This window comes from Hemibagrus wyckioides, linkage group LG21 (assembly GCF_019097595.1).
Source record: "Hemibagrus wyckioides isolate EC202008001 linkage group LG21, SWU_Hwy_1.0, whole genome shotgun sequence".
NCBI lineage: Eukaryota > Metazoa > Chordata > Actinopteri > Siluriformes > Bagridae > Hemibagrus > Hemibagrus wyckioides.
Window position 1 is genome coordinate 9,836,371 of NC_080730.1, and position 9,526 is coordinate 9,845,896.

Sequence of the window (9,526 nt, forward strand, 5' to 3'; positions counted from 1 at the left end):
CTGTGAGGGGGCACAGGGTCACTGGGTCACCACCCCATCCCACCCACCCCCAAACTAAAGCTGGGAGGGCAACCTCACCCAATCCCAAGGCAGAGCTAAGGAAAGTTAAGATAAATTCAATATAATTTCTACAACTTGGCAAAGCATTCTAATAATGTTCATAATGATGTTAAAAGAATCAATCTTAACTCCTGTTCATACATCCCCTCCCCTCAATTTAAACAACTTCCATTGGATTGGATCGATTTACAGTTTCGGCTCGTTAGCTAATCTAGAACCTCATGTGAACCTCATTTCAACTAGAACCTCATTTCAAAACTAATATAGACAAGCTGATGATCATTCACAGTACAGCCAGATGTACACTTAATCACGTTACACATCCTGTCAGCTCGACAGACCCAGATCTACTAGTCAACTCAACATATCCTGATCTAAAAGCAAATGGTAAGAGAGAAGCAAAAAAGTACAAGACAGAAACCTCAACAAGTCCTGCATCCTAAATCCTGCCACACTAATGAGGATGAGATTTCAACACAGCTTCAAAACAGCTTAACAAGTCTCTTCAGGATTGGACAATCTTCTAATTATTGTAGAATACTTAACCCAAGCAGGCACACATGTAGGCCGGCGCATTCAAGTTACTACCTACGTTACAATTTACTCATTCTGCTACACCTGTATTAGCAGGATTTTGTCTTTGCCTGCTCAAGTGACACAGTGGGAGGTGAGCAGTCCTCCATAATTGCAGAATAATTGCATAATTGCATAATTTAAATCACGCTTGTTTTTCGAACGCCCGGCTTTTAAAAGCCAATTCTCATCCGTCAAATAGGTTGTTTCACTCAGAAATATGTGACTTGTGGGAAACATTTCACACTGACAAAATAAATTGCCGTTGCACATTTTTAGGGAATTTAATGTCATATTTTCACATTTTAAAAAATCGGAAATAATAAGTAGATGCCATAAAAAAAATGACAATCTCAGTTTTCTCAGCAAATGCTTAAATTTGTTTCCACAAAAATCCCAAAAGAGGACACAAATAAATCTGTTGTAATTGGGGACATGAATTAAGTCTACACGTTAGATCATCTCATATTATATGATGTTCAAGGGCACACAGGAAGAAGGTAAAGAGCTTCGCAATCACATTCGGCACTGGGTTGAATAATTGAGGTCAGGATGTCAGAGGCAGATGACACTGAATCTTCAGCACTACAAGACTGAAGGTCAGCGAAAGAGATTCAATTACACCCGTGTCCAACCATACACCACTGGAGCAAAGGACACATGCATAGGTCCTGAAAATAGATCTATACACAGCAGAACGTAAAGCCAACACGCTTTACTTAGCTAGATATTAATATTTAAGATATTCTAGCTAATGAACTTATGTTCTGAGTGTTTAGCCATTTTTTTGCAACTAGCCTAAAGAAAGAATATTATTCTAGAGATTACATTTTTTTATTGTAGTCATTCTATTGTAGTCATTTTTTTATGTAGACATTCTGTGATGTTCTTTAAAATTACAGAATTGATATAGATTTTTACATTTTTACATCAACAAATTTTCTGATACATGAGTAGATTTTAAAAGGTAATTGTTCCTTTTCATTCATCTAGCACATATATGAGGCAGCAGCACATCAGAAAAAGTCACAAAATAATATAATACAGTGGAACCTCGGCATAAGATTGCCCTCCCTTATGAATTTTCGCTTTAAGAATTGAAATTTTGCATTGGCATACAAAGTTTTTCGGCATATGAACGAACCGAATTGAGCGCTAAGTTGAAAGTCAAGCAAAGCCAACTGAAGCAAGGTTACGAATTTATTTTCAGTCAGCGAAAGCTGTTTCAAAAGAGTCAACCCACAATACCAATGGTGCCTTCGGCATGTGTTCAATACCTACGTAATTTTTTTATTTTTTTCGTTGACAGATTTTGTTGGCATGACTTCCTGTGAGGACCCTTGTACCCATGGAAATTGGTAATATTGGTAATATTTTTGGGTGCCTGGAACGGATTTTCTGCATTTACACTATTTCTTATTGGAAAATTTGTAACACAATACAAATTTCCCCTTCAGAAAGAATTATACGCATATGCCGAGGTTCCGCTGTATAAGTAAAATCAACCAAGCATAAGGAATTAAACACTACAGGACATGCAGTTTTAGGAAAATAATCATGACAAACTGGTGCACTGTGGCCCAACATGAACGGTAGTTGCAGTTAATAACTCCAAAGTTAATTTAATTTTACATTAAATGCAGCACACTCTTGTATGTATTTTATTTATATGCATTGCATTTTTATAGCCATATGTATTAGCATAATGATTAACAAACTGATATTTTAAATCAAATAAATAAACACATTCACGAGGGAAAGTGCACAAGGGCATGCAGGATGCAGGTTTTGAATGTGGCCCTAGTGTCAAACTGCCCTGTACATTTTTCCTGCTGTAGATCATCTGATCCACTTCATTAGCTAATTAACAAACCCTACAACGAACCCACATCAGGTATGCTGGCACTTAGGAACACCTGAAAGTGTTCAGGTCAGTGGGTCAGCAGAACTGGAGCTCAAAATACCTCGTTTAATGAATTTCGTATTGTTAGATTAACTTTCAGTCCAGTCGTTTTCAGTCTTATACATACAGCCGTATATTGGCACGAACACAACTTTTCTGCTTGTGATCTTTTTTTAATTATGGTACATGACATAAGCCATGACACGTTCCGATTAGCATTCTGTACATGTACACTAGACTAGGCATTAAAACAAAAGCGCACATCGGCAGCACGTTAACAACCCGACAGCAGTCAAATGTCATTCGAGCTTAATATAACAGGCATGCTTATTAACAGTTTTTTACTCTACGCCTGTGTGTGTGTGTGTGTGTGTGTGTGTGAAATTCTTATGCAGATTATGTGGTCCTAGTGACTGCGCCTGCTGAGCAATACAACACAGCACACACACATACAGTGCGGCCTGGAAGCAAATTAAACACAGACACATTTTTTTGTCGTTTGGATCTGTAGTCCAGAACATTGGATTTATAATGAAATAGTGCAGAATGCTTTTCAGCTTTAATTGAATGGTAGTGACCTCTATATTCTCTCAACCACATAGGAACCACAGCCCTTTTTTATAAATGGACCCTCCATTCCTAAAGATCAATGGTTATGGGTCATTTGGTGTAGATGGTTCTTGATCAGTGATTTATTCTTGCGTCCCTTTAATGTACATAAAGCAGGAAGGTTCAGGGTTTACTCTATCGCTTTCACATCTACAGGCTCAGAATATGAGGGTTTTTAGAAGAGTAACTAAAGCATGGCATGACAAATGAATAAATCATTTAAAGACATTAGAGTTAAAACATTCGAAACGTAGAAAAATAGGCTAGGTTTAGCTATCCAATTACGGACATTCTGCACACTCATTTCAATGCAATGTGTTCACATTTCAAGTCTTTTACAGTGTCATTACTGTAAACAGACCATCACTGTACACGATTTTTATAAATCAGTAATGCAACGTGTGCTGTCTGCATCCAAAACTACAAAAAAAGTCACTGCATTAGCTAACGTGAGCAATGAGTTAAAAATGGAGTCTCATCAGTTGTTCATCATTAGCATGAAAAGCTCAGAAGATGCCAAATGCAGGTCTTTTAAATCAGGAAACAGCATCAAAATAAAAGAAGTGGCGAGACTAGAATTGTGTTTGTCTTGTTAACCAACATTGTTAACATTGGGCCTTGTTTATCAAGCACGGTTTTGTGTAAAATGTTTGCGAACTACAGTAACCAAACCAAACTACGGATTTCTGTCAGATATACAAGTTTCCAAAATGCATACTTTAATGTGTATGTTGATAAACGGCAATCACTCGTAATTTTCCACACACATGCATGAAAAGACTCATAAAAGGAGAAGCTCACAGACTTGAAATGAAGCCTAAATGGCAAAAACATATAACATCACATATAAAAGCCTATTCTTTAACAACATAACAACCCCTTTACAAAGGCCAAAATCTGATACTGAAAGGCTGAAATACAGAAAAGGAACCAAAAGAAATTGGACAAAAAACTGTACCCAGGTGATTACGGATATCAAGAAAGTCATGAAGGAAAAATTTAATTGAAAACAAAGTAAATCAGCCAGAAATTTCATGCAACCCGCATGCATATGATGCTGTGTTGGAAAAGCAAGAGGGTGTCACAGGAAGTCATGCAGCACACTAGGTAGTATAAAGAACATTTCATATTGGGACACTTAGTGCTGGCTCTAGAATTGCTAAAAACATAGCGTAGCAAACTGAACCAGTTTCACAATTTATGAATGTGGGCTTGCATAGTTCAGGTTTGTTTTCTGTCTAGTACGGTTAGAGTACTCATATGCACCCTAAGCAACAGTAAGAAAACAGCAAGGTCTGCCTGCTAATTAGGTAAATTAGCTTTTACACCAGGCAGTTATTAATCAAGTCTGGCAGTAAAACGTATTGTTAAGGTGATTCCTGTATCGCTTTAGAATGGGGTCAAAATCAACACTAAACCGAAAATGTTGGCCCCTCTATGTTTATTAGGAGAATAACACAGAGACGTAATAATTATAAATCAACGGATCTTCTCAACCCACAATACAATATATTCCCTAAATCCCTATCTGATTAATAACCTAAACACAAACAGTGACTACTCAGTGCAGTTTATACAGACATAACTGGACTAGCAAAATGGCAAAGTACAACATCGTGTCATACACAAGCAACAGTCAAAGCAAATATTACAAGCAAGCCAGACTAAGCAAAGCAAGGACACAAGCAGGAGATGTGTGGATGCAGGAAGCGGGAATTAAGCAATCGCAAACAGAAAGCAGGGACAAGTCATGTGCAAAGATTAGCCACACCTCCTACAACTGCACAGGCAAATATCATGTCCCAGCTGATTACATATACACCTATGCTCATATGGTGTCAGTGCTTTGTAGTGTTGTCTGAATTCTCAGCGGATATTTTCCCTAGATAGTGCGCTTTATTATTATGCACAATGCACTGTAAATCAGGCATACGCACCATGCACAATGCTACTACACTAAGTACCACATGGCAAAATGGATAGCAGAAACACCAGCTTTATATAGAAATGTACATCAAAATGCTGTTTAGTGACCAATAAGATGCATGGCAACAGATATGTGTATGCGGTGTATTCATGGCTGGACACTACAGGTAGACGCTGTGTCAATCATTTTGTAGATATTTGTATATGGAACATAAACGGTCACAGTAAAATTATCTAAAATATCAAAGATGTATATCCACCATCAACACGCTATGATGAAACTCCACCCACCTCATATACATGTGTTTGGGAGTTACAACTGCAGTAACACATTACCTCAAACTGAATTTTTTTCCAAAATTAGTGTTTGTTTGGGTTTATATATATATATATATATATATATATATATATATATATATATATATATATATATATATATATATATATATTTCGAACCAAAAATCTATGTGCATTTTATGAGAGGTTCATTTTTTCTCCTGTTTAGAAGTACACTACAGAGGATACTGAATTTTGGTAGTTTTTTGATTGAACATTAAGGTGTTCCTAACAAATTTTGCTACCAGATTCTCTTTAGTGCTTAAGTGCACAATGAAATATGTGCAATATTTGCAAATGTGTAGATATTTTCATACTAACAAGGTTTATGAGAATTGTTTTAAATAATATAATAATTTTTGTTTTTTCTTGGAAAAAAAAAATTATTTTTTAAATTATTAAAATAAATTCATTCATATAATTTTTATAGAGTTTTTTTTTACTGTTTTGTGATCCTTTTTATGAAAAAAAAAATTAAAGGATACATCATACTCAAATCTAAACTAAAAGGCTTCATTCATTTTTTTTTAAATAAATAAAACCTCATTTGCATGAATTAGCATATATATTTTTTGAAATAAGTTCCAATAGGAATAATCCGGGCGTATTGCTTTAAAAAAAAAATCTCCTCTAGTGTCTTGCCCTAATACAGTAAATCACTTTCTACAGTAGTTTCAGGTTGCTAGGTAATTTATAACGTTGGGATTATATAACAGCGGGTTACTATAACGTCTTTCAGGTGCACTTAATAGTGAGTGACTATATGAAAGAGTTTATATAGTAAATAGGTAAGGACTGGTTTGTAACACAGACGCAGAACATATACAGCACACTGAATAGCCAAATGCAGCAAAGGTCATAACAACAGGGAGTACTGGATCAATTTTTTCCCCCCAAGTTACATTGCTGATGCACCACCATGCTGGATAATCGTGACAGTGTTACGTAACAAGGACACCGCTGAATTCCAATCTGACCCATCTCATTACACTTTCATGCCCACATATCAGATAAGTACCCAGTCTAGGACTACATGAGATAGTGGGTCAGATCTGATTTTTCTTCAAACTGCTTTTTATCTTTCCCATTTATGGAACTGGAACTTTTCCAAATCTATTACCTTGTAATGTGAACTCAGCTATTGTTTCATTTCAAATCATATGTGCTGGATTTTAGACAACAATATATATGAAAATTGCTAAAACTCCAAATAAGACCAACTAGGTATGAGTATTAACATGACTTCTTAACCAAACACGTTCACCATACACCATTTAAATGAGTTATTATGCAAAGCTATGATGGTGCGATCAAGATCTAGCATCATGCTCTCTTAGAATCGACACTAAAATTAATTTTAGGAAGGTAAATCCATATTTGCTATAAAAAGCTGATCAAATGAACAATCACACACATTAGTACTGAATCCATGCGCTCCAGATCTAATTTCATTTTTTTTTCATATGACTGGAGTCTGACCTTTCATGCTGAGGTAAATGATACATGGAGAGGCGTCTGATACTTTTCCAAACGATAAATCCGTAGCTTAACCTGAAAACGATTCCTGACAGTTATGTAAAGCACATTTATTATTGAGACTGCACCTTAATGTCACACCCAGCATGCCTGAAGCACCAACATGGCTGCTCTAGCTATCGACTTCAATTTATACATACAATTAGCCAAAACTTTTCTGAAAACTTCTAAAAACGATTGTTGAACTATCAGTAAACTGTATTTAAATATTCTAGCTGTGTCTTTTGGAAAATTTTGTGCCTTGTACACAACCAAGCATGAGGTTTTCAAAGCTTTTGGCACATATTAGGCTCAAATTTACTCATTATTAAAAATCATTTTACACATTCATCTGTAGAGTTATGTCTACGGAACACATGCTACTAATTTTCACTGTAAACATACCTGTATACCCAACCACCAGCTATCAATCTGACAAATAGCAGTTAAGTCTAAGCTTTTACTTGTTTTTAACTCTCACATCATATCTTATGAGATCACAATACAACTGTAATTCATTTGAAAATGTTTTTTCGCGAAATTACATTTCTGGGCATAAATCAACTAGTACATTTTGTATTATATATAGTTACCAGCTCTATATCCATCCATCCATCCATCCATTGTCTATACCCGTTTTATTCCTAACTAGGGTCACGGGGGTCTGCTGGAGCCTATCCCAGCACGCATTGGGCGAAAGGCAGGGGTGCCTGCTCTATATTTAACACATAAATTCCTACATTCTGTTATACAAGTTGTATATATTGTATTTTAAGTCATGGCACCAAAATACCAAAAATAAATAAATAAATAATTTGGAAGTAAATGTATATCGGATTTTTATGGTGTAATTGAGACAGACAATTAGCAAAATGCTGTTTGTTTTTTAGCTTTTGTAAACCAGGCAAGTTTTGACATATTTACAAATCCATTAACAAGAACAAGAAGAAGCGGTGGTGTGTTTTACTGCCTTGTAAAGCTTTTCTTTTTAAGGACATTTTTGCCGCACAGCCATTTGTTTAGCACCACTTTCACATACACCTTACCAAACTGGGGCATAAGTGCAACAAGTTAGACTACATTTCTGTGCAGTGAACGTCAAAAGTTTATACTGATTTTCACAGCTAGTGGTCACAACTTCAATAAATGTGTTTACATATGAAATAAAAAACAAAGTTTAACGCATAACACTGCATAATTAGTACAGTACAGATCTTTGCTTTTCTTCTCCTTCCTACACCTGAGCATACTCATGCAGCATTGTTCCAGACGACTTTGTTCCATTTACTCGTACGGCACAGAGCAATGTCCCCTGACAGTGCAATAAGATATAATGAGATTCACTAAGATGCTTGTGAAACGAACCACAACAAAAACGAGACGCTTCACATCACAAGATGCATTTCAGTCTATAAGACTAACAACTTTGTAGCAAGATGTATCAGACATTTTCACTGGCAGAGCCAGATCCCGGACCATACCCGGAGTGGAGAAGCTCTGCAGGAGTCCTGACTCAAAACTCCTGAGATTCAAACTCAAAACCTTCTGGTTATTAAAGCAGCCTAGTACAACTGTCTCATACACTGTCTTGGGTTTTCCAAACAAACATCCCTTTTCTGAAAAACGTTTGGTATAAACTGCACTCAACAGATTTATCTGACTTTAACAGCATCTCATGCATCTAAAAAAAAAAAAAAAACCCACATCATACCGTAAAAGCCTCAGCTCAGTGTTTATGCAGAAGTTTGTTGAATATAAAATGCTATAGCTATGGAAAAAGCACTCTCATTCATCCGAAACTAAAGCATGCATCATCTAATGATCAAAATCCTCCTCTTATCAAATCAAAATAAGCGGCGCTGTGCTGCACGTGCTCACATGAACGCAGTGTCCAGCTCGCGCGTGCCGCAGTCTGTCCGCGTTGCATTGCCTTACCTGTGTCTGTGGGCGCGTGCAGAGCGTGTGTGTGTTTGTGAGTGAGTGTGTGTGTGTGTGTGTGTGTGTGCATCCGCTGTCTGAGATCTGATGCCCAGTTTCACATCGCCTCCTCCTTGCGCGCGTGTGTCCTACAACGCACCTGACCCAGATCTTTTTTTTTTTCTTTCTCTCTCTCCTTTAATGGAACCTGCAAGAGGAATCAAAATCCGCTAGTTGCTTTTTTTTTCTGGTAGAAATTGAAGCGAAAGCGCGCGAGACGATGACGGCTCTTTTCTTAATTTGCAGTTTGCAGCGTGCTCACTGAGAAACGCTGCATGCACTTCAGTCCTTTATGTTTCTCTCTTAAACGCCGTTTCTCGTTCCTACTCTCTACAGCTGCGATAATGCAAAAGTTCAAGCTCGCGCGCTCTTTACTCTTTTATTTCTTCACGTCCGCGAGCTCGCGTGCATGTTTCACACCGAGTCACTCCAAGACGCTGGAGGAAAGCGAAGGTAGCCCTGATGTTCTGCAAAGTTTTTTTTTTGACACAATCTGTTTTTGCTTACCTATTTTTTATTTTTTTCCCTTTATTATTTTTTATTCAGTTCCGCGTGCTGTTTGTGGTCCACCCTGTTAGAGATCCTGAGAGAGAGAGAGTCTAGGAAAGAGAGAACAACAGTGGAGTA

At 37.0% G+C, this 9,526-nt stretch overlaps 1 protein-coding gene across 9 annotated transcripts in view; it reads right to left on the bottom strand.

Moving 5' to 3' along the window:
- The window catches only part of atp2b2 (ATPase plasma membrane Ca2+ transporting 2), a 177,544-nt gene extending 168,018 nt beyond the window's left edge, over positions 1–9,526 (bottom strand). For 3 of the 9 annotated variants that reach the window (XM_058373609.1, XM_058373605.1, XM_058373606.1), the window contains exon 1: positions 9,407–9,526. The gene's annotated coding sequence lies outside the window, so the exon portion shown is untranslated. Of the gene's footprint in view, positions 1–8,857; positions 9,239–9,406 lie in introns of those variants that run through there. The other 6 variants (XM_058373604.1, XM_058373600.1, XM_058373608.1 and 3 more) reach the window with 4 other exon arrangements.